At 52.2% G+C, this 25883-nt stretch overlaps 1 protein-coding gene across 1 annotated transcript in view; it reads right to left on the bottom strand.

The window, feature by feature from the left end:
• RAI1 (retinoic acid induced 1) overlaps nucleotides 1–25883 on the bottom strand; it is a 105189-nt gene that overhangs the window by 56030 nt on the left and 23276 nt on the right. Inside the window, exon 2 of the mRNA XM_034441531.3 lies at nucleotides 16330–16422. The gene's annotated coding sequence lies outside the window, so the exon portion shown is untranslated. The remainder of the gene's footprint in view (nucleotides 1–16329; nucleotides 16423–25883) is intronic.

Here is a 25883-nt window from a genome sequence, read left to right as displayed (position 1 = left end):
CCCCCTTCCCCAGCCCCGGCCTGTTTGGTCCTGCCCTCTCCCCTTGTGGCTTTTGCTCTGCCTCAGCCGTGGCACCCGTGGCACCGCCGTCTCGCCTCTCCCTTTCACTCCAGGAAGCGCCTGCCACCTTCTCCGCTCGGCCTCCCTGCAAATCAGGGTCAGCCTGATCTTCTGTTAGACAGAGCCTGGCCACCCGTGCGGCTGATCTTCATGCCTTGCCACTTAATGGGGACGCGGAGCAGGGAAAGGAGCCGGGGGAGGGGGGCTCCTTCCAGATGCCAGTCTGGAAGGTTGTTGCCACCAAGCTCACCCCAACAGGACAGGCAGGTAGCTGGGTATCCCCCCAACCCTGGTCTTCCCACCCAAGATCCTCCTCGCATCAAAGCTGGGGTAGCATCCCAATCAGCATTATTCCCAATTTCTGCCTGGAAGACTCAGGGGAGCTCAGAGGTAGATTTCGTAAGAACCAGGGACTCTCCCAGAATGGACACGGCTACACTCCCTTCGCATGGCTTCGTTTGTCCAAGAATAATCCTAATAACAGCAACAGTGAAAATGCAAAAATGGGCTGCTGTTAGGAGATAGCCAGAAGGTTCCGCTCTTAAAATAACCGCAGAAGATGTATCTGATGGCCTTCAGAAGTACCCTATCCCCCACGTGGCTGGGTCTTCTCCACCCAACGGACGGGATAAAGCAAGATTCCGAAAAAAACCATTTAAACGGGAGAGTCAGGAAAAGAAAAACCAGGACTGGGCAGGTTGAACAGTTGTCTGCCCAAAGCACCTTCTGTTCTTAACCAACATGATCTCCCAGGGAAGCAACTTGGTTGACCATGGTTGGACAGGGTTGAACAACTGACCAGGTGAAAATCCCAGCCTGTTGTTCAGAATCGCTTCCAGGGCAGGGGGTGAGCCTCCTGGGTTCAAGCCAGGTTCATGGTGGCCCCACTAGCCTGTCCCTTCTCATAGCATTACACCCCCCACCCATTTTTTTTAAAAAAATCTCCAGATCTCTTCTCTGCTGGAGTGGCTGTCCAATCTCCTCCCTATTCAGATTTGTCTCGGTTTGGGTCTCCGTTGCCAAAGCAGGAGAAGAGCCGGTTGCAGCCTAAAGTAGATGCCCCAAAACCCGATCCCTGAATGGCATCAGCCCAAGGCCAATCTGGGGGGCTGATCCTGTGGCTCTGCTACCACAAAGAATGCCAGCGGGTGGGAGACTGGGCTGGGGGGAGGAAAGGAAGCAGGATTGGACCACCGAAGTGAGATTACAAAAAAAGCTGTTGAGGCTTTGGAAAAAGTGCAGAGAAGGGCAACTAAGATGATCAAAGGCCTGGAGGCTAAAACATAGGAAGAACGGTTGGAGGATTTGGGTTTGGCTAGAGTCTAGAGTCTAGAGAGACTCTAGAGCAGTGGGTCTCAACCTTCCTAATGCCGTGACCCTTTAATACAGTTCCTCATGTTGTGGTGACCCCCAACCATAAAGTTATTCCATTGACCATTGAAAATATGTGTTTTCCGATGGTCTTAGGCGACCCCTGTGAAAGGGTTGTTCGACCCCCAAAGGGGTCCCGACCCACAGGTTGAGAACCACTGCTCTAGAGAGTCTAGAGTCTAGAGAAAAGAAGGACTAGGGGGGACATGATAGCAGTGTCCCAATATCTCAGGGGCTGCCCCAGAGAAGAGGGAGTCAAGCTATTCTCCAAAGCACCTGAAGGCAGGAGAAGAAGCAACGGATGGAAACCCATCAAGGAGAGAAGCAACCTAGAACTAAGGAGGAATTTCCTGACAGTGAGAACAATGAATCAGAGGAACAACTTGCCTTCAGAAGTTGTCAATGCTCCAACACCGGAGGTCTTCAGGAAGAGTTTGAGCAGGGGGTTGGACTAGAAGACCTCCAAGGACCCTTCCAGCTGTTATTCTGACAGGCTGAGACGATTTCCCACAGCATATCCTACTGCAAAGCACGGACTTTCTTTCGCTGCTGCCAAGCAGTGACGAGTTCACCCGAGCCTATTTTTAGTGCGGCGTTTGCCACTCGCAGGGCCTCTGTTGTAAGACAGGAAATGCTCAAAAAGTCTGCTCAGAAACAGCAGACTTGTTTGGCTTTCCCTACCCCAACGCTTTCCAAGGCGGCTTGACGTGTTCGGCATGATAACACGCTCGGGGTTTTGTCTGCCGCGTGGCTCCTGCGCGTTTCCCATCTCGGGGAAGCAGGAGAGGACTCGAGCCAAGGTGAAGGAGCTGGACGGCTCTTTAGGGAGAGGGAAGAACCGAGTGGAGACAAGGCGGGGGTGGGAAGGCTGGTGGTGAAGAAACAGCCTTGGATTTGGCATGGGGTGGGGGAGAGATGGGGAGTTTAACTCTTTGGATGCTGGTTTTATCACAACCAACCTTGCTCCTCAAAGTTGATGGAGATGCCACCTTCTTGGAGACCCAACGCAATGAGGGGGCATTCTCTTGCAGCCTCGTCCAAGGAATGTGAGTTTGCACATTGTTGTGATGTTTTGTGAAGCCGCTGTAGAACAATCGTCCCTCCCTCCCCCCCTGCTCTCCCTGAGTATGCTACTCAGGGTTTCTCTACTATCAGGACCACCCTTGCTCCTCAAAGTTGATGGAGATACTATCTTCTTGGAGACCCAACGCAATGAGGGGGCATTCTCTTGCAGCCTCCTCCAAGGAATGTGAGTTTGCACATTATTGTGATGTTTTGTGAAGCCGCTGTAGAACAATCGCCCCCCCCTCCCCACCTGAGTAAGCTACTCAGGGTTTCTCTACTATCAGGACCACTCTTGCTCCTCAAAGTTGATGGAGATACCATCTTCTTGGAGACCCAACGCAGTGAGGGGGCATTCCCTCGCAGCCTCCTCCAAGGAGTGTGGGTTTGCGTTGTCAGTTGTGCTGTGTTGTGAGGCCCACTGCAGAGCAACTGTCCCCCCCTCCCCCCCCCCCCCCCCCCCCCGCTCTCCCTTGATTAAGCTGCTCAGGTTTCTGGAGGCGGCTATTTGCATAACAAATACCTTATGCCTCAATGACACGCATCCAATTAACCTCCCAAGGCATTTGGCACCAACGGTCTGGCCCAAAAGAAGACAGAGCCTGATGGGGGGAAGACACCCCCCGCCCCCGAAAAAGATCATCGGGGCAGGGCTGAAGAGGTCAGCCGTAAGGACCCAGAGCCTCCTTCCTCTCCTTCACCCTAAAAAAAACCTGCTAACATTTTTTCCCCTGCATTAATGCTGGGGGACAGAGAGGGGGAGGGCAGAGAGAGAGAAAAAAAAATTAGCAGCGTGGAGGAACAGATCCGCAGCCCATCAAAATGCTCCTGGCACTTATGTGCATCCGAGTTGTTAAAGGACGGGCACTAATCTGGTAAAATTGCTGTTATTAATGACAATCAGAGAGGCGCAGCGGCCCCCCCCCTCCTCCCCTGGCTGGGCCCACCACTTGATTCTCTCCAACTGGGGGGGGGGAAAGGAGGGAGGAGAGATGGACAGCGACTTAATCGCCGCTGCCCTTCTTCATCTGGGGGAATCTGCAGCATTTCGGAAAAACCACGCTAGCGAGGCATGATCTGGCGTCTTAAATACCAGCGCCTGGTGGATCCACCTTGATTGGACCTTATCTGTCTTCGGCGGCACAGAGCCTGCCCTCCCCCCACCCCAACCCTACCCCCCCCAATGCTGGAAGGTGAGACTGTCAGTCAGCCCCCCCCCCTCCCCACCACGGTTTGATTTAATTGGCCTCGCCGTCCTCCTCATCCCCCTCATCCTCCATCCCCATCCCGGTCGCTCCGGCTCAGATGGATAGCCCTGTTCGGAGAGGGCGTGCTGGTAATAACAGTAATAATTCCCATCAAAAGGATTGCGCCTCTAGAATCCATGCAACCCCGTGGGGGAGGAAAATCCGTTTTTTTCCCCCTGTGGTTGCACCGCAGCGGGTGGTAGCAGGCACGGATGGGGCGGGAAGGAAGGAAGGAAGGATGGAAGGGAGGGAGGGAGGGGAGGAGGGGGGTCCGTGGCTGATGGAGCCCACTGCGCCGAAGCCCCTCGCTTGAGTTATGAGATCATTTGCCAACCTGTAGGAGCCATAAATCCCCCGGCCTCGCTCTTGGCCCATTACGCAGTGCTCCGATGGTGTCATGCTTGCTCGGGTTCCAGCCCTCGCCCCTTCTCTCAAATCGCTGAGGCCGAAATTTTCAATTAAGGAAGAGGAGTAATTATCGGCAGAGCGCCGGGTTGGGTGACGGAAAAGGAGGGGAGTGGGAGATTTCCTCCGGCGGAGGCGGCACCCGATGGGGAAGCACAAGGCCAGGGCTTGGGGGTGGGTGGGAGAAAGGAGCGGGGCGCTTGCCAAGGGTGGGTGGGCAGAGGTGGGATCTCTGGTGCCCTGCAGCTACGGGGCACCCTTGCCACTACATCTTCAAGGCCAGCTTAAGAGGAAACTGAGGGTAACCGAGGGGTGTCCAAGGTTGGCAACTTGAAAAGCTGTGGATTTCAACTTCTGGCTGGCTGGGGAATTGTAGGACTTAAACTCTTGAGGTCTTCCAGTTGCCAACCTTGGACACTCCCCGGTGTAAACAGAACCAAGGTCAGATGCTTTCTCCCAACAGCAGCAACTTCCCTTTGCAACACCTTGCAAGCTGCTGCTTGTAACCTAAAACCAAAGCCCCAATTTTCGGGGTGCAAAGAACCCCCTCCATACTGAGAGTCAACGACAATGCCCAACCGGGGCTCGACTCCAAGCAAATTTGTGGGATCCCTCAGTTGCTCCTGTGCCTGCCCCCAAAGGAAAACCCCTCTTGTGTCGCCTAGAAGGGGGCTCTGCCAGCCCCTTTCGTGATGCCCAAATTGTATTGCAAGGCAGAAGAAACTTACTACCAGCTCGACCTCTATGGATGCATCTGATGAAGGGAGCTGTAGCCCAGGAAAGTTTGTGGGGTTCTGCTGAAACGGGGGTGCTGACATGAGAGGCAGCACACGAAAGCTTACCCATTTCAAAAGGAGGAGGAGAAGAATTGGATGTCTCTCATGCAGTGAACTGTAGCACCGAAAACGTGTCTCGCTTTGAATAAAATCTGCAGGTAGGAAAAAGAAGCCACCAGATTCCCTCCTGAATGTGGGCCGTGGGAGACTCAGACAAGGGCCCTCCTACCAAGCCAACAGCCACAGAAAACCTTCAATTCCCTCTGGAGAAACTGAGTCACCCAGCTTCTCTAACTGGATTTCTTAACTGGGTCAGTGCCTGGCTAAGAGGGGCGACCACGTCACCCCCCCCCCCACGTTCAATTCCCTGGGCTGCACAGACAAAATCTGTCTTCCCTCCCTCTGCTCCAGCCCCATGGGCATTGCCCCTCCCTCGCCCACCGCCTGCCTCCCCAACCGTAATTTATAGCCCTCTGACCCCCTCCTCCCTCTAAATCAAGCGGATCGATGGAGGAATCAGGCAGCCTTTTTACAGAAGCAGCCTCAGCTGTTCCTTTGCAGCTAATGATCCAGCTTTGCCCAGTTCTGCTGTCTCACCCAGCCGGCAGGAAGAGGAAGAGGGAGGTGGAGCAAGACCAGGAAAGCAATCTCCCTCCCTCCCTCTCTTTTCCTTCATTCGTTCCTTCCTTCCTTGTCCCTTCCCTCTCTCTTGTGCTCCATCCCTTCCTTCCTTCTTTCTAACCCATCCTTCTATCCCTCCCGCCCTTAATTTCCTTCCTTCCTTCCTTCCTTCCTCCTTTTCTTCCTTCCTCTCTCCCTTCCTTCCCTCCCTCTTTTTCATTCATTCTTTCCTTCCTTGTCCTTTTCCACCCTCTTGTGCTCCATCCCATCCCTTCTATAACCCATCCTTCTATCTCTCCCTCAATTCCTTTCTCCTTCATTTTCATTCTTTCATTCCTTCGTTCCTTCCTCCTTTTCTTCATTCCTCCCTCCCTTTCTTCCCTCCCTTCTTTTTTCCTTCATCCTTTCCTTCCTTGTCCTTTTCCTCCCTCTTGTGCTCCATACCTTCCTTGTTTCGTTCTATAACCCATCCTTCTAGCTCTCCCTCAGTTTCCTTCCTTCCTTCTCCATTTTTCCAAGTGCAGCTGGCAAGAGTTGCACTCCTTCAGAAGACCACCACCAAAGCCCCCCTCCTCCACCAACCCCCAAAACTTTGGGCTGTCCTAAGCAGCCCTTTATCTTCAGTGCCGGTTGCTGTGCTCCATCTTCCTGGAAAAGCCCCTTCCTTTGCTAATCAATCTCTCAGCCCTCTCCTCCATCTCCCTTCCCCCCCAACTCATTCCTGCCTTTTCCTTTTTCTCTTTCCTCTCTCCTATCAAGGATGCCCTCCTGGATGACTGCACGGCCCTCGTTCCTTTGCCAAGCAAGAAAAATGGAGGAATTCAAGATCCTAGCCATGACCCATCTTGACCTCAAGGCTTAGCAATGGGTATCACAGGTTTTCAGTCTCCTGGCAGCTTCAAGTAAGGGGCAGGTGAGGTCAAAAGGATTGAGGCCAGGGGCTCCAATGATGGGATGTACAGGTGAAGCTTTGTGGCATCGCCGTGAGTTCCATCTCACCCTTTTTGACCATACCTGTGGATGCCCATGAGATGGGGTAAAAGACGAGGGGGTCAAGCTATTCTTCAAAGCACCTGAAGGCAGGGCAGGAAGCAACGGATCAAGGAGAGAAGCAACCTGGAATTGAAGAGAAATTTCCTGACAGTGAGGACATTCAACCAGTGGAACAACTTGCCTCCAGAATTTGTGGGTGCTTCATCACTGGAGGCTTTTAAGAAGAGATTGGACAACTGTTTGTCTGGAATGGTATAGATTCTCCAGCTTGAGCAGGGGGTTGGACTAGAAGACCTCCAAGGTCCCTTCCAACTCGGTTATTCTGTTCTGGATGGAGCAGCAGCAAAACCCATCCAATCCCTCAGCCTTCCCTCAACAGATAGCTACACAAACAAGGCACAAAGTCCGTGGTTCTCCGCTCGCATTACAAGTCGTCCTCGTTTAACGACCACAATCGAGACCAGCAACTCGGTTGTTAAGCAAAGTGGGCACTCACGATCTTCCTTCCATCATCTTTCCTTCACTTTTGCAAACCTGCAAAAGCTGTAAACGCAAGGCTTGGCGGCAAAGCGACTTTTCCATCCCAGTGGTCGCTGCGGACGGTCGCGAGGACTGCTCGAATTTGGTGCTCGAGGTACTCTGGCTTTGAAGACGGAGGAATCCACCTTTGCTGGTTGACCGCCTCCTGCAGAGGCATCTGGCAAGCCTGTTTTTAATTCAGAAAAGCAGGGATGAAGAGGATTCCAGATCCTGAAATTCGTTAATTGGACTTTCGTGTCTTCGGCAAAGAACAACAGGATTCTTGTCCATCCTCACTGGCCAAATTATGGGGCTCAAATGCCCCTCCAGGAGTTTATTCCTTGGTGCCCAATTGCCATTTTCCTGTGAATTGAGGAGAGTGCCCACAGTCTCTCTGCGTGCAAGCGGAAGCAGCGTGTGAAACAGGAATCGCGGATGAAAAGGAAGGATGCGTTGAGTCCCTGTTGGTCTCTGAAGAATCTGAGAATCCACACGCATTTCATTCAGGCGGACGTCACCTGCCTTCTCGTCATCGATTTAAGTGACCCATAAACCACGTCGCCATCTTACATCTGCAAAAATCCCTTCATTAATCAGGTGCCAGGGGGGAAAAAACCACCAATGAATTCCCGATGCCACGCAACACCTGTCAGGTGGGTCCGTTGGGGGCCCTCAGGTTCAGATTCGAATGGGATACCTTGCTGGAGGTTACTGTCCATAAGACCCAGTTCTTCTTGTAAAGAGTCAGGGGTCTGGGACCCCCTCTCCAGCAACCCTCTGGTTAATATGCTTTACCCACCGACTTGGGGTCTGTTCGGTTTGATGCAAAAAAGCTAGGGGAAAAAAACCACCAATAATCCAAACCAGCTCCAGCTAATACTTTCCTATTTTAGATGTAAAATAAGAGCCTTGGTAGTACAGTGGTCTAAAGCACCCTGTTATTAAGAACAGCTGCCTGCAATTACTGCAGGTTCGAATCTCGCCAAGGCTCAAGGTTGACTCAGCCTTCCATCCTTTCTAAGGTAGGTAAATTGAGGACCCAGATTATGGGGGCAATAAACTGACTTTGTATAAATATACAAAAGTATGAAGGCTATTGCTTAACACACTATAAGCCACCCTGAGTCTCCGGAGAAGGGCGGCATATAAATCAAATTAAAAAAAAAAAAACTTTGCACAGGCATTTTGAATCAGCGAGGACCTCGATACCTTTGCTCTGTCCTTCAATGTCCTTCGGCTTAAAGGAGGAACGTCCCTTCAGTCCCACTGAAAAAATGACATAACCAACGTTAAGGCCATGCCAGCCAGAAGCATCTTGGCACCGTGGAGTGGCATTACAGAGGCAGCCTGCTGGTGGGCTGCTCCTTCTTACTGGGGCAGCCTTCCAGACCCCAAGATTTCCAGCCAGGGGCACGACGGTTCCTCAAAATCCTCGGACCAGGAGTTGCGGATGGTGTGGTCCAGCCTCCTGCCTTTGCTCCCGGCTTCAGGGATTGACTGTCCAGGGACAAGCCAGGTTCTGGTAGCTCCTTTCCAAGGAAGTCGTTGCTCGTAGTCAGAAATTGCAGATTGCTAAATAGCCAAACACAGGAAGAATGCAACTCTGCCTGTCCATTGCCAGGTTCTAGAGCTGACCCACATCCAGAACCTGGAAGTTGTTCTTTGTAGCTTTGGAGAAAGTCAGGAGGAGGGATCACTTCCTGGAACACCCCCCACCCCAGCCTGGGCCATGCCTCCCCACCGAGCCCCACTGCTCCTCCCAGGCTCTTGGGGAGTTTACACAGAGCCCAAGCAGGTGGCACCTGCCAGCAGAGGTCCACACCCCCCTGATTTCCTTCCCCAAGGCTCTGGCCAACGCAGAGGAGCCCAGCCCCCCTCCCCTTCCCAGGATTGATGGATTGTCTCGCCCAGGCCCCCTTGGCTTTCCTCCCCTCCCCCGTGCTCATTTTCCCTCCGCTGTGCAGCCGAGTGTGTCTGCTGCCCCCCCTCCCTCTCTTCCAACGCTCGCTTGCGCTTGCTTCCTTCCTTCTGTAAGAGGCTGAGCCAGACAGAAAGCAAAATAAATCGGATGCCCGAGGATCTTAATGATGACCATTTATAGGGGAATTGGCAGGGTGGGGGAAGGAGGAGGGGGCTGCATCTTTGCTCCCTCCAGGAGAAGGAGAGAAGAGGGCCATCAGTCACCGGCAGAGGAGAGAGCTTGGAGCAGAAAAACTGGAGGATAGACGTCTGCATTCAGATGTCCCTCTTGGGCTCCTCAATCCCAGCCCAGATGGGGTCTCACCCGCACCAGACAATGGCCCCCAGGAAAGCCACACCCCCCCAGGGGAAAGCAGGCATTGGGGGGGGGCATCCTTGCAATCCTCCTGCCCTCCCTCCCTATCTCACCCCAGGACTGCAGCCCTCCAGCCGAATCGTCTTTGGAGAAGCACAGCCTCGACGGGGTTTGTTCTTTCCGTCCTGGCAGCAAAGGCGAGGATGCCAGTCCAGGAGTGATCTTTGCCCAGGGCTGAAGGCAGATTGGAGGCTAATAGCCTCGCTGCATTCTGGTGAGGGGGGGGTGTCTGGAGGGGGCCCCCAGCAGCCATTTTTCTCTTTCCCTGAACTCCTAGTGCGAGCTGACGCAGAGAACGCCAGCTGCTAAGTCCCACTTTGAAACTGACTGCCAACCTCCGACTGTGCCACCCGTCGAAACATTTGACAGTTCTTGGGAGGGGGAGTCTTCTAGGGAGAGAGCTCTGGAGAAGGCCAAAGACCCTCCCCACTCTGGGACCACTTGGAGGGCTTCCAATGCAGCGTTTCTCTAAGTACCCAATACGACCCATCTCTGACTTAACCGGGATTCCTTTCGAAGCTCAGGATCCGTGGTGGGTTGCCCCCGGTTCGCACCGATTCTATAGAACCGGTAGTAAAACTAGCGGGAGGCTCCGCCCACTGATCCTGATGTCATGAAAATGCTTCTACTCTTGCACAGAAAAGTGCGTGTGTGAGCAAAGGAAGCGTGCACGCGCTGCCCCGTTGCAAACCAGTAGTAAAGATAAGTAGAACCCACCCCTGCTCAGGATCCAACCCCCCCCCCCAATCCCCCACCCCTGGGAAAAGTTTTCTTTTTCCAAGGGTGCAGCCCTTCCCGGGATTCCTGCCAAGCGGTGCTCCCACCCTCCTCTCAATTTCACCAAGCAGCATTTACTCCAGGGGGAAAATGTGGGTTCTCAGGAGATCCCTTTTCCCAACCTTGCCTTTCACTCTGGATCTCGGGGTCTCTTCGGCTGGGCTTTGGGGTCTTTCGAAGACCACGCCGTTCTGGGACCGGACAAGGGCAGCCCCTGACCCGTATTCTTTTGTTCATGGGGTGGGAGTGGGAGAGGACCAGTGCTCATCCTGTGGCTTTTCTTCCCAGGGGGCGATGGGGGGAGGGGAGGAAGCCAGAAGAGGGGGGGGGGAAAAGGTCCGATCCAGCTATTCAGCTGGTCCTGAGCTGGTGGAGAAAAGAGCCAACTGTCTTCCTTCCAGCCAGAAGAGAAACAGCTTTTGAATTTGGTCCTTTCTCCCTCGAGGGCAGAGTTTCCCAGCCCTGGCCGCTTTAAGATGGGAGGACTTCAACTCCCAGAATTCCCCAGCCAGCTGCTGTCAAAACGTGACAGCAGATCAAAGGTAGAAGGGAGCCAGATACAGACGTAGCTTGGCTCACTTACAGGAGTTATCTCCCCGAGGAATTCTGGGCCACCCCCTCAATTGCCGCACCTCCCTCTTATCTGTGTACTTTTGAACCCGATATACGTAAATAGGCCATGCCGGCTGCTCAGAATCACCTTGGCTGCAGCAGGCAAGCTCTCCCTTCCCATCAAAAATTTTAAGTTGATTTAATTGATATTTGTAAAACTTTTTCAATAAAAAAAAAAAATTAATTTCAGTCAGTGAACCAAAAAGCTTAACCGTTGTTGCTTCTCGTTGTCAATAGCCATCCACAAATCCTCACGACTCGGCTGGCACGCTCCGACTTACAACCTCAGTTGGCTCCAGAAATTCCGTTGCTAAGTGAGGCAGCTGTTAAGTCAAGCCCAATTTTTAATCACCTTTTTGCTGTGGCCGTTAAGAGGATCGGCGTGGCCGTTCAATGAGTTGCACAGTCGTTGAGTGAATCTGGCTCCTCCTCCCCCGTTAACTTGGCTTGTCGTAAGCCAGCTGGGAAGGTCGCAACTGACGATCACACAGTTCCAGGATGCTGCAACCATCATCCACAGACGCCGGTTGCCAAGGGTTCAAATTTTGACCAAGTGACCCTAAGGATGCTGCCCTGGTCAAAAGTCCGAGGACCATCTGTAAGCTTCTTTTTTCAGTAACTGTGAATGGCCACTAAGTGGGTGATCATAAGCCGAGGAATACCGGGAGAAGTTAGATAAAGGAAACTGATGAGCCATTGGTACCAAGTGGGCCAATTCGGAACCAATTGTACCTGTTGATGGGCATCATTGATTCCAGCTTGGCCCATCCATCTTCTTCTTCTCTCTCTCTCTCTCTCACACACACACCCTTCCAGGGACTCCTCACAGCTGTGAGCCCTGAGATCAAGGCTGCCCCTGCCATGTTCAGGGGCAGTCTACCTCTGTGTCCTTGGTGTGTGTTTGGGGGAGGAGGGGGAGATGAGAAAGCTGCCCCCACGAGTCTTCCTCAAAAAGCGTCTTGGAAGCCCCATCCAGGTTCTGTTTTGACCCTTCCTGGGGGCCCTTTTGGAAATGCCCTGGAGGGATGCTTTTAGCCGGGTGGGGGGTTCTTTTAAACCTCCCCCATTCCTCAGTCCTGCCTGGTCTCCCCCCAACCGTGCAAAAAACGCCGAAGACACAGCAACAACGCGATCCCAGGAGGCCGAAAATCTTCTATTAGAGCATTCATTATGAAGCCCCCTTTAAGAGAAAAAAGAGAGACGGAGGGAGGGAGGGAGGGAGGAGGGGTCCGGCGTGGCTGCTCGGCATCTTTAATGCAAGAGGTGGGGGCTCCGTTTGGCTTTCATCTCCAAGGGTCCCCTTGGGAATCTATTAAGCCCAATATAAATCCTCTCTCCAACCCCAAACCCCCACCCCTTTTCTGCCTGCCCTCCCGGATTCCACTTTATTATGAAATAGCAACAAACAACGTCATTTGAAAGAGGAAAACAAAGCAAGCAATTACTCCTCTCTTCCCCTGCCTCCCCCACCCCCAGTTTAAAAATCCACCCACCGCCCTCCTGGTAAGTAGCCCTTTAACTCCTGCGACCAGACAGATCCACACGGACATTGCAAAGAAACATTTAAAAGAAAAAGAAAAAAAGATAGAGGTTGCCCTGATTTAATTCCGAAGGGACCCCAAAACCCCTTCGCTTCCCTGAGGTTCACAGCCCCTGGCAACCTGCCCACGCACCTTTGGCTTCGGCTCAAAATCTGTAGCACGGACGGAACAGATCTACTCTGTTTACCTGAAAGGAAGGTAATTCTTTTTTTCTCTTCCTTCCTTCCTTCCTTCCTTCTTTTTTTTCTTCCTGCAGACAGTTTGAAATGCCAAGGCTGCCTTCCGTTTACGGAGAATCAGGCAAAGGCAGCAAATGAAGGTTTCTCTGCTCAATCTGGCTTTGGGGGAAGGGAAGGGGGGGGGCTCTGAAAGCCAAGGGCATCTCCATTTTCAGCGAAATGCGACACAGGTATTAGAGTTTGGGGTGCAAGCCTCCCACGGAGCCCACTCTCTGGGTGCAAGGATGCCAGGCTGAGCTTCTCTTGGATAGCTGCGGTCTCGTCTTCGCCAGTGGGGAAACCTTTGCCAGCCGTCAGCAACATTTAGCTGACCTTGGCTGACCTCGGCTCTCCCAGGGCTTGGATGGGAGGCCACCCAGAAATCCTCAGCCTCCCCTTTGAGGTTATTTACAAGGTGTCGCCTTTGTTTTTAAATATTATTATTCGCTGCCATTCATTCTCACGATTATCAAATTGATTTGCCACGTGCGATCACACGTCTTCCCCTCCCTGTTTAACTGCAGCACAGGGAGTCCTCAACTTAGGACCCACAACGGAGGCCAACCATCTTTGTTGCTAAGCGAAACATTTAAGGGAATTTCGCTCCCTTTTACGACTTTCCGTGCCATGGTTGTTAAGTGAATCCGTGAGGTGGTTAAATAAGCCACACGGTTGTTAAGCGAATCTGTCTCCCTCCCCCCCCCCATGGCCTTTGCTTGTCAGAAGATTGCAAAAGGGGATCCCGTGACCCCGGGACTCTGCTGCGACCGTCATAAGTATGAGTCATGCAATGGCCTGCATTTCGATCCTATGACCAAAGGGAGGATGTTGCAACGGCCATGCGAAAAATGATCGTAAGTCGCTTTTTTTAGTGTCGTTGTAACTTTGAAATGGCCACTAAATGAATGGTTGTAAGTGGAGGAATACCTGTAATAGGTTTTCTCACCTATTCCACTTTAACAGGAAAAAAGTTTCTCATTTTTATACCCTTACTAAGTTACTAAGCCGCCTACACCTCTTTGTTTTATCAAACAGCATTCATGAGAAAAGCAGGACTAAGGACTGGCTTATATATATATATATATTTTTTTAAAAAAAAAAAACTCCACTTTGCTACACTTTTCTTCCAAGCTCTGGAAAAACCATATCCCTGGCCATAAATCACAGGTGCCTGGATTTATATAAGCTGAGCCATAAATCAAGACGGAGAAACCACAATGGCTAAATTCATACAACTCGTGAAGTCAAAATTCCTTTTATGGCTAAACCTGGTAGGTTACAACTCGGGGTGGATTTTCGCAACGTGGAAAGAAGACCACCCATGGTGCCCTTGGTGGAAACGGTGTGTTGCGTTCCTCTCTGTGTTGTGTGAAGCCACCATTGGCCTCGTTTCTCCTGGCCTGTCCAGGATCCGAATTTTGTTACTCACCTAAGCTCAGTTGTGTGAAGCTGTGAACGCAATTGGGTTTTACTGGCGAGGATGTGATGCACCCAAAAGTCTTTATTTCTCATTTGTAGCCACTCCAAAGAACTCAGGTAGAACTAGTCCTCGACTTACGACCAGAATTGAGCCCAGCATTTCCGTTGCTAAGCGAGACATTCGTTAAGTGAATTTTGCACCATTTTACCACCTTCCTTGTCCCAGATGTTAAGCGAATCACTGCAGCTGGTAAATTAGCAAAACGGTTGTGAAGTGAATTTGGCTTCCCCGTTGATTTTGCGAGTCAGAAGGTCTCAAAAGTGGATCACGTGACCCTGGGATACAGCAACCGTCATAAATATGAACCAGGGGCCAAGTATCTGAATTGTGACCACAGGATGCTGCAACAGCTGTGTGAAAAACGGTCGTTAAGTCGCTTTTTTCAGGGCTGTTGTAACTTTAAATGGGCACTAAGTGAAGTGTTGTAAATCGAGGACTACCTGTAGACCTCCATGGAGGAGGAGGAGGAGGAGGAGGAGGATGGGCAGTCATTTATTTTCTACATGGAATTGTCCTGCGAGGGAGGACAGACTGAACAATAATGGCTTTAGAGAGGGATCTTGTCGAGGTTCCTCCTTGGCAGAAATTTAAACTCAGACTTTCTTGGTCTAATTCCAAGTCCAGCAAGGAAAAAACCTGCTATATATTTTCTCTTCTTCAACCACCATCCTATTAAATCATCATCTCTACACAGAAACCACAGGCAAAAAAAGCCTCACCTGCTCTAAAACCATACACTGCTATTTTTTCAAAATATCTCCTGGGGGGGAGGGGAGCGGAAGCCTGAAAAACACCAGCAATGGGGGGGTTTAAGAGGAAATATCCCCCCTCTCACCACCCAAGGAGCCTGGCCCTCAAACTTTGCCATGTCCCACTTTTTCCAGACTTTATTCCAGAAACCTGCTCAGCTCACCTCTGAACTGTCATTGTGAACTGGCTGCCAATCCCCAAAGTTTAAAACCATCTTAAAAAGTCCCAAAGGGGCTTTTTTTTCAAGAGGCAACTGGGACTTTGTTTGTAATTGGACATTGCAATTGGACTCTGTCCACAAAGTCCAGTTTTCTTTTGAAAAAGCCCCTTTGGGACAACCATGACCTGGATGACCCAAGAATCTCCATAGAGATCTAGAAAGAGGCAAACATTTCCAAACTTTGCTGCTTTCCCCCACCTCTCTTCCAATATCAAGGCAACCTTAAGTATAGCTAGGACACACGCAGGCACACACAGACACAAACCCAATTCCAGATTTACATTAGGAATTCCGATCACATCCACACGCCCACCCACGCCCGGGCACAAACACAAACGCCAAAGCAATGGGCTGCAATTCACAATCCGTTCCACTTTGTTGGATTTAATGGGATGGCTCGGGAGGAAATGTTCCCCGGGAGCTGCAGCCGTCCCACCTTGCACAGCCTTCCCAGCTGGAGAAAAGGCTGGGAAGGGTTTAAAAAACAGGAAGGAATCTTGCTGATCCCCAGACGGATGGATAAATAAATAACGAAATACAAATCTGGGTTCCCTTCGCTCAACCCCTCGCGGACGGAGGTCATTGGTGGCTCACAACCATCCTCTCTCAAGAGGTTGCCCATCTCTTTATGGTCAGAGGCAGAGGAGGACAGAGGCAGGCGGGGGATATATTTGCCCTGGGAACCGAACCCCCTTCCCCTTTCCAAGGGGGGAGAAGGGGTCCCTGACCAACCCTAGCTAAGATCCCTGATCTTGGGCAAGAAGAGAGACAGGGAAATGAGAATTTGGGCTCTCCCGGGGCAACATTTTCAGAGCTCTGCCAAATCTTCACACACACACACACACACACACACAGAGGGGGATTTAACAGCCATTAAACTTCCCTTCAGAAAGCGAGGAAACAGTCCTTCCCCTGGCAGAGCCAAACTTCTCCTTCCCACAGATGTTGGAAGGCAAGGATCACCAAAAACAGCTCTACTGGCATATCCCGAATCCCCACCGACCCTCCAAGCCCAGCCCCTCTTTGGCCCCAGAGAGAGAGAGAGAGAGGGAGGAAGCCGGAGGGAAGGAGGGAGGTGGTACCCAGAAGCCGCCTTCCTCCCTCCCCCCCCCCGCCCTCCCCGCTCGCTGCTCTTCTCAACGCCTCTCCTCCCCAAGCGCACTCGAGTGGCAAATGGCATCAGCGGAAGAAGACAAGGGAACGAGGGAATGAATGAATGAATGAATGAATGGCCGGAGAGCATTTCTACAAGCCCACCAATGGAACCTCAAAGCATTCACAAGGGCTGTCTCTCCTCCCTCCCCCCCCCCGTCCACGTCCCCCTCCCCAATTTCCATAGTACCTGCAAGATGTTCTCCAGCTCCCTCCCGACTGCCGCTCTTCAGCGCTTCTTCTCTTCGCTGCGTCCACACAAGCGACGGTCGCCGATTAAATCCTTAGGAAGGAGGGAGAAGGGGATGAGTAGGGAGTAGCAGAATCGGCGCTCCTTTCCTTCCTTCCTTCTCTCCCGTAGCCCTTCGGAGGTCTTCCAGCAGCTATTATTCACAAGCCGCTGGGGACAGCCGGGAATTTAAAAAAGGCCCCCGTAGCATCCAGTTGGAAATTTTAATGCCGGCGATTGCAGAAGCGGCGGCTGTATGTGTGTGTGTGTGTGTGTGTAGATATGTGTGTGTGCGCGCGCGCGTATGCAGAAGGGGGGATTTGATGGCTTGGCTGCAGACTGCTAAAAGCAGAAGAGAAAGGGGGGGAGAGGTAAAGTGCCGGAGGGGAAGGGAGGAAGGAAGGAAGGAAGGAAGGAAGGAAGGGGGCGGGCGAGGGGGGGTGAGACGGGCTTCTTCGCACTTCGGCTATAGAGACATCAGGATCCCCGACGCGGCTGCCGCTGCGTTTCAAGGGGAGGCAGGGACGGCACTGCGCGCTGCTTTCTCTCGAGTGGGTGGCAGCTTTGCCAACGTGTGATGCGCGATCCAAGCTCCCCCCCTCACCGCCTCTGTGTGTGTGTGTGCGTGTGCGCGCGCGCTTGTGCCAAGAATAGCAATCAGAAATCAAGGCAGCCCGCGGTGCGTCGGGCTCGGGGGCGTGTGTGTGTGTGTGGGGGGGGGGGTATAGGCAAGAGGGGGAATCAAAAAGGCTGCGGAGTTGTTGAAACCCCCTCCCCGCCTCCCCCCCTTCCCCGTTCAGCATCAAGGTGAACGCTAATGAAAGAGGAAGCGCGGAGAACGGCCGCGCCACTGAACGTGGAAAGGCGAGTCGGGGAAAGCGAAAAGAATGGCAAAAAGAGAGGGAGGGAGGGAGGGAGGGGGAGTCGAGAGCTGAGCAATTTCCACCGCCTTTTCGTGGCTGGCTGCGCCCCTCCCTCGCCTTGAAATCCAACCCCGGGAGGAGGGGGAGGCGGGCGGGGGGATGTGCTCCCCCACCCCACCCCCCAGCCTCCGCCGGGATGGAGGAGGATGGCGGAGAGGCCAAAGAGCGGTCACCGGGGGTCAGCAGGGAGCTGGGGAGGGGGCGTCGAGAAGAGGGGGGGTGGGCCCATCCGGGGGGAGGAGGGCACGGCGCACCTGGAGCTTTGCATCGCTCGGGCAGCTGCAGGCGGATCAAACAGGCAGTGACTGACGCAGCTCGGATCTCTGAGCTGGTGGGGGGTGGGTGGGAGGGGGAGGCAGGCAGGGTCCTGGCAAATGAGAGTCGGTGGCATCTGATTTCCCCGGTGTGGAGGCTGGGTTCTGGAGTGGCAGGAGAAAGGAGGCTGGGAGGGGGAGGGAACAAAGGAAGCCTCCGTCCCTCTGGCAGCCGGGACGGGAGGCAGGAGGGGAGGGATGATCCCCTCCTCTCCCTAGAGAGGCTGGGCAAGGGGAGGGGGCTTCCTCCCAAGCGGATTCCAGCCCAGCCAAATCGGGCAAAAAAGGGGGTCTCTTCTCCCCTCCCCCACCGTCGACCTCTTGACCCAGGGGGCTGATTCTCCCACGCGGGAGGGAGGAGGGGGTCTCCTGTCACCCCGGGTACTTCTTGCCGAGGTACTTAACCCCTAGTTTAGGGGCAGGATTAAAGCCATAGGAAAGCCCACGTAGGGAGCATCCTCTCATCCTCTTCTTCCCCAGCCTTCCTGCCCCTTCCCCAAGCAAGGGGGCAACCCTGCCCATCTTGGCAGGCTCCCCAAATCAACCCCGGAGCCCCAAGAGAGTAGAGGAAGGAGGGTTTCCCTCAGGTCTAAATCCAAGCAGCTCGCTTCTAACCACTGCCCTCTCCTACACCACACACACACACACACAAACACACGGTGCTTTTTGGAGTAACAAAGACCAGGAAGGTGGGGGGGGGGAGGGATAGAGATTTACAATCCTAGCCGGGCCCCCAAAGCGGACAGCCTCCAGATGTGCTGGAATTAGAGAGGATGCAGCACGGACGGCTAGAGCACCAATTTGAAAAGTATTAAAAGATCACTGACATTGAGATGCTACAGACATCGGAACCTGGAGACGCATCAGACTACAATCCTCACCGTCAACGTAGCTTGAGCCAGCTGGGGATGTCTGGGGGTTGGAAGCCATCCCATTCACAGATAAGGAGGGCTGGGTCAGGCTCAGCTCACATAAACCTGGAGGCTAAAATGTAGGATGAACGTTTGCAGAAACTGGGCATGGCTAGTCTAGAGAAAAGAAGGACCAGGGGAGACATGAGAGCAGGCTTCCAGTATCTCAGGGGCTGCCACAAAGAAGAGGGAGTCAAACTATTCTCCAAAGCACGTGAGGGCAGGACAAGAAGCAACGGGTGGAAACTAATCAAGGAGAGAAGCAACCTGGAATTAAATGTCATGGTTGCCCCGAAGAGACAACTGGACTTTCTTGTTTTTCTTTAAAGACGTTTCACTTCTCATCCAAGAAGCTTCTTCAGCTCCGACATTCCCCACCATCCAGTCAGAGCTGAAGAAGCTTCTTGGATGAGAAGCGAAACCTCTTCAAAGAAAAACAAAGAAGTCCAGTTGTCTCTTGAAAGAAAGCACCTTTGGGGCAACCTGGAATTAAGGAGAAACTTCCTGACGGCGAGGACAATAAACCAGTGGAAGAGAAGTAGTGGCTGCTCCATCAGTGGAAGTTTTAAATAAGAAATTGCACAGCCACCTCTCTGAAATGGTCGAGGGTCTCCTGGTTGAGCAGGGGATGGACTAGAAGGCCTCCAAGGTCCCTTTTTAGCTCTCTTCTGATTGATTGATTGATTGATTGCCTGAAAACTGGCAATGGGGCAACTTAGGGAGCAGGGAGCTGCCTCCCACATCTCTGAGTCCACCTTGCTTTGGGGCAGTTGTATTTTAGAAGAGCCCCACAGGAAACCCAGCAAGGGGTACAGAAAGTCGGAGCCAGGCTACCTCAAGACCCACCTTTCCAAAACTGCCTGGGAGATAAACCATCATCCCAACCTTGTGGCGGTGAGTTCCACAGTTTGCCTACATGCTGCTTCAAGAAATCTTTCCTTTTGTCTGTCCACTCCCAGGTAATCTTCAGTAATTAGGACCGGAAACTTTGTCACTAAGCGATGCGGTCATTAAGCAAAAAAAAAATACCACCCAGAACAGCGGTTCTGGTTGCAGTCGTTAAGTGAATGGCATGCGGTCATTAAGAGCAATGTCAACGTGTTAACTTCCTGCCAGCTTCTGCATCGGCTTTGCTTAGGTGACACCCAGATGTTGCAACGGCTCCAACTTTGAGGATCGCCGGCCACAAACTTCCTCGTTTAGTGCCGTCATAACTTTGGTCCTTGAATGAGTGGTCACTCAGCGAGGACTACCTGTACTTAACTTCAGTACCCCCCCCCCAAGAGAAGGCCAGGCCTGATGTCTGGGGAGGCATTGAGCACGGGGGGGAACCCTTATCCTCAGGTTACAGACTGCCCCCTGAGCACCACTACCCCGGTTCTCCAAACCCCGAAAGAACCTAAGCAGCCAAGCACCCACGGGCAGAGGGTGGCCAGACGCCCTACAATCCATCACCCCATGGTGGACACCAAAGGAGCGTCAGAGAAGGTCCAGAAGGGGAGAGAAAGGAAAGGCGCAGATTGTCCAACCGGGTCCAAATCGAAGATGCCTCCCTCCCCTCCTTTGCGGCTGAGAAGAGACAGGGAAGAGGAGAGCAGAGGTCCAAGACAGGAAGCAAAGCCACCGTGACTCCATGGCCAGCAGGCTAATGGGGTGGAACACACACACACACACACCCCAAAACGAAACAGCGATGGTAAGAAGCAGGATTTCCTGGCTGGAAAGGCTGCTCTCCTTCCCTTCTTCCCAAGTGAGCCAGCAGCCTCGCTCTTTTGCACCAGGCTGTCCTTGAAGGAGGCAGCAAGACTGCTGTGGTTCCAAAGCTTTTCTCTCCCCCCTCCCCAAATCTCTTTTCAACCGCCTCCCTCTTCTTCTTCCTGCCGTGACCGAGGGGGGATCAAGCCGCAGAGCCCTTGCTCGGGGTCAGCCTCTTCGGTTTCCATGGAAAGAGTGAATGGCGAGCCCCTCCCCGCGGTTTATTAGAATTCCTTTTATTCCGATGGTGGAGAGAGTGGGGGGGGGGGCAGCAGAGCAGACGGCTTTCATGTGGCCCATAGGAGAGGCAGAGGAAGGTCAAGGCGGGGCGGGCAGGCTGGGGGGGGGGGTCTCCTCTCAAGGAGAAGACAAACGGGGTGGGAGGGAGGGAGGCGGCTGTGTGGAGATTCAATTTCCATGCAGGCTGCTGCAGCTCCAGTGAAGCCACGAAAGGCCCTTTTATTCTGAACAGATGTTGCAAAGAGACCCACCAAGGTTTGCAAAGCTTGCCTGCAGTTTCTCCCCCTTCCTAGCCAAGAAAATGGGGTGGGGGGTGGGGGGTGGGGTGAGGGGAGCGTGGGCTTTCTGCAAAGGAAAGGAAATTTCAAAAAAACCAGAACCCCCAAGGAGAGGAGATCCTCGTCGGCTTACAACCCACCTCCCCAGCTGCCAAAAGAGGCACAGAGATCTTGGGGACAAGCAGCTGCAAAAAAAACAAAAAAAACAGCTGGCAACCTTTGGGGAGCTGAAGATGGGGGTCTGGTAAAGGCAGTGCCGGGCCAGGGGGTGTGGCCACACAGAGTGGGCGGTGCCAAAGGAGGGAGTAGGCGGGGCAGGGATGAAAAATCTGAAGCTCTGAACAATTTCTTCTTTTAGCTTATCAGTGCTTCTTTCTCCCCTACAATGAATACTATCTTTACGCATTTGGCCTGAATAGGTTTTAAGGGTTTTTAATTGTATTGCTAGGGGTTTTTAATTGGGGTGGCCGTTTAATTTAATTTATTCTTAATTATTTTAACTTTTATATTGCATGTTATTTTAATTCTCGGCTGTTCACCGCCCTGAGTCCCTTCGGGGAGAAGGGCGGGATATAAATTTAATAAATAAATAAATAAATAAATAAAAATTTCGAGGTAACCTGGAAAGGACACAACTCTCTCTCTCTCTCTCATACACACACACAAAGAGAGAGAATCTTCGCCCAAACCACCCACCGGACCCTCTTCTCATCAGAAGACCCTTGGACAGAATCCAAGAATGATTTGGTGGCTGGAAAACCGTGGGAAGATAGCGTGTGGCCTGTGGCGAGCATCGCGCCTGGGAATCGTTTGTCCTCTCCTCCCTTCAACGTATGAAACTTCTCCAATCTCCAAGTTACAAAGCACGGGAAAAATCCTAATAAAATTTCCCCAGGGAAGCTTCTCCATTTCCTGCTGCAAACCGGAAGCCCTGTAAACACCAGTTTCCAGCAAAAAAAAAAAAAACCCATCGCAAATCGTGGTCATGTGAGCCCAGAATACGGGAAACATCAGTTAAATGAAGGCCGGTTGCCGAGCCCTGAAAATTCAGCCAAGTGACCACGGAGGCAAGAACTCCGAACTTCAAATCCAGGTCTTAATACAACAAATTCATTTAGTGACCGTTCAAAATTACAGCGGCAGGAAAAAGGTGACTTATAACTGTTTTTCACAGTTACGACCACATGATCAAAATTCAGATGCTTGGCCACCGACTTGTATTTATGATGGTCACAGTGTCCCGGGGTCACGTGATCGATCCCTTTTTGCAACCTTCTGACAAAATCAATGGGAAAGGCAGGTTCACTTAACAACCAGGTAACTAACTTATCCACTGCAGTGGTTCACTTAACAACCGTGGCAAGAAAGGCCATGAAACAGGGCAAAACTCACTTAACAAATGTCTCACTGAACAATAGAAATTTTGGGCTCAATTGTGGTCATACGTCGAGGACTACCCGTACCCATTTTTTTGGTGTCTGTCGTATTTTTGAACAGTTGCTAAATGACTCGTCATAGGTTGAAGTCTGAGTGTACATGCCACGCGGTGGAAGGTTCCAGAACCAGAGTCAATCCAAAAACCCGCCATTTTTGCTAGCTTTTCCTGGCCCTCGTAATAAAGGTCTTGTCCAGTGTTGGCACGTAGAGTCTGTGGGTCTCTGTGGGCCTCCTGGTCTCCAAATGACAGCTTTTGTTTTATTTTAGCTCCTCTCTGTCGGCTACCAAACCAAGGAGGTATATTTTAGCGCTGGGTAAATGGCTCCCCATCTGCCTCCAGCGCTGCTTCAGCACTCAACCGTTTTGAGCAGGCTTCCATTTAAATAAATTAACTTATGCAAACGAAATGGCGCTCCTTCTGACGACTCCGGGGAGGGGCCTGGACCCCCGTGCCCTCAGGTGCTTCCACCGGCTCATGCGCGAAATTGCTCCTCGCTGTCGAACGAATCTGTTCCCCTCCTCCCCCCAGGAAAAAAAAAGGGGGGTAATTGCATTGTGGTCACGTTTGGCAGGCGTCCTGGGGACTTCGGAGTCATCCGCTAATTCTCGCCAGCCTCCAGGGAGGAAGGAAAGAGGCCGCCAGTGCCGGAGAGCGATCTGTCCTCCTGGCAGGTAGAGGAAATTCCTGCTCCCCTCCTGAAGGCCAGGGAAAAAGGGCAGGGGAGGCAGGGTGAGCAGGATCAGGGCCCATGTCAGACAGCCGGATTAGGATCGGGGTCCCCCAAACACCCCCAGACCAAACGACCAACTTCCTAGGTGACTAAAAGGAGGGAAGAAAATGAAACATGTAACTGGGAATGGTCCACAAGGACACCGATCCAACTCAATGCTCCTCTTCCAATGGAAAGGTTCAATCCAATACAGGTTAGTCCTCAAGTTAGGACCCCAATTTACATTCTAAGCAAAAGGAGTTAAGGGAGTTGCGGCCGATTTTATGACCTTTCTTTGACACAGTTGTTAAACGAATCACACGGTTGTTAAATGAATCAGGTCCCCCCCCCCAATGGACGTTGCTTGGAGGAAGTCTGCTGGAAAGTCGCAAACGGCAATCACATGACCCCCCGGGATGCTGCAACCATTGTAAATGCAATATGTGCCAGTTGCCACACACCCAAATTTTGATCACATGACCATGGGACTGCTGTAATAGTCATAAGTGCAAGGACTGGTCGTAAGTTGGGGTTTTGGGTGCAGGCTTTTTAATCACATGATAGCGAGGATGCCACAACAGTCATAAGTGCAAAGACTGGTCATAAGTTGCTTTTCCCGGTGCTGTTGTAACTTCAAACGGTCACTAAACAAACGGTTGTAGGTGGAGAACTACCTATAGGACACTTTGAATCCCTCCCACGTGAGTCAACTCCCTGCAATCAAATTGTCCAATGCCACCGTTGAAGGCGGCACCCGATTCAATCGAATGCTTTGCCACAATTCGTTCTTTTGATCGGGAAGACGATGGACATCAAGTCACCGGATTGAATTTTCGCTCAAGTCGTGATAATCGCACGAAAGATATTTTGCTGAAGTCCAAAGAGGTCCAAAGTTGGTCCTTTCTGGATCGGAGCCCTGGCACCATCCTTATCAGCCTTGGGTGGCACTTGGCCCAGTTGATGGCCTCTTCTCTACCCCTGCTCTTGTTCTGCCAGGACTTCTGCCACGACAATGGAGCCCTCGCTCTCTCCTCTGCGTTGCCATCTGTTCTGGCTCGGGCACCGGGAACGGCAGTAAAGGCCTGGGCTGCAGCCTGGCCTAGACCCCTCCAGCTGCCGACACACGGGATTGCAACGATAGCCGTGATGGTCACGTTCCATTCTGGTCCTGGCCTGGAGCTGTCTCTTCCTGCCATTTTAGCTCTCTCCCCCCACGCTCACTGCCATCTCTCGTGCGGGAAACCTGAGGCGTTTTGCTGCCCGAAGGAAAGGTTGGTGGTGCTCCAGCCGTCCGTTCTCGCCCAGAAGCCAACTGAGATGGAAAACGGTCTAATTTCAGCCATGGTGGCTGATTTTGGCCCTCTGGGTAGCTGCCTACGGAAAGGGCCTCATTCTCTCCCATCGATGGAGGCACACGCACAGCACCACACTGGCCTCCCATTCATCCCACCAGTTCACGAGGCTGAAGGTTGAAGAATTGAACCCATTACCCAAACAGCGTACTACTGTGTAGGTCTGTGCCATTCATTCCATTTCCTCTTCCCGAGAAACCTGAAATCTCCCCTTGCATACTGCAAGGCCTATCATCCTTGATCAAGCAGTAGGGCCACAACATCCAAGCCCCGTTCTCTGGTTCGATTACATCTTAGATTTTGTGGATTGTTCCTTACCGCCTCTGAACCCGGGGCACAAGAGAGGTCCTTTCCCCTGAGCCAGACCTTGAAATACATTTCTTTACATTGGGTTTTGCTCGTCAGAAGGTCGCAAAAGGGGATCGCATGACCCCCAGGATGCTGCAACCATCATAAATATGAACCGGTTACCAAGGATCCGAATTACGATCAGGTGGCCATGGGAATGCTGCAACAGTCATAAGTGTGAAAAAGAGTCATCCGTCGCTTTTTTGGTGCCATCATAACTCTGAACAGTCACTAAATGAATGGTTGTAAATGAAGGACTACCTGTAACTGCAAAAGCAAACCTAGATCGTCCTTTTAAGGTGTTCTATAAAAGCGCAGGTGTGCCCTTCCACACCTGAAGAAGGACAGGATGAGAACTAACTCAGAGGCGCTTGGGGTAGATACCATCACAGCCACCCTTCACAAAGTGAGGATTTGGAGAGGGGAAAGATGCCCTTAAATCCCAAAGAAGCTTGGTGGGGGTCTTAACCGGTGTAATCCCCTGGGGAATCTCCTCAAAAGCAAGTCCAATTGGACTTATCTCATGCCAGCAGTCGATGATGGAGAGCGGGACCAGAGCGGGGCGCGTTGCTTATGCACATTTTTCAAAACGATCCTCGCTACAGCAATCGCCACGATGATTATTTTAACCGAGACCTGCTCTGGAGTCCACCGACAGAAGAAATGGCAGGAAATCAATACTTTCCCCAATTGCATGTTGAAAGCCGGGCAAAGAAGGACATTTAGCCACGCCGGCGATCGGGAAAAGAGGAAATGCCAACTTGGTCGGTGGCTGCCGTAGAGGAGCCCTCCGCAGTTGGCTGACCCACCAGGACAGACAAAAAACACCACAGCTGCCACTACACGCCCCCCCACTTCCAAAATAAAATAAAATAAAAATAACCATGCAAGACGAATGCGGGCATGAAGGCCTCTGCATGTACAAACATGCATCGGCGGGAAAAGTGACACTCCGTTTCATCCTTCTTCCTTTTTTTTTCCTGGCCCCCTCCAGGCTTCAGAAAAAGGTGGCAGATTTGGCATCCGTTTCCGCCCCCCCTTTCCTTCGTTTCTCTTTCCTCGTCTGTTCCTGCCTCTCCCACCGAAGATAGGGCTGCCTGTCTTTCTCTCCCCCCAACTCCCCCCCACCCCCAAGACGGAGGCCGAGGTGCAAAGGAGTCACCTTTTATTCCAAGCACGGCGCTGCTCGGAGCAATTAGCAAGGAGCTGGAAAACCAGGCGCACAGCAGATAGGATTGGATCCATCA

The sequence above is a fragment of the Pantherophis guttatus genome, chromosome 14 (assembly GCF_059756535.1).
Source record: "Pantherophis guttatus breed Tessera chromosome 14, ASM5975653v1, whole genome shotgun sequence".
Lineage (NCBI taxonomy): Eukaryota > Metazoa > Chordata > Lepidosauria > Squamata > Colubridae > Pantherophis > Pantherophis guttatus.
This window is presented reverse-complemented; position numbering and strand designations above follow the sequence as displayed.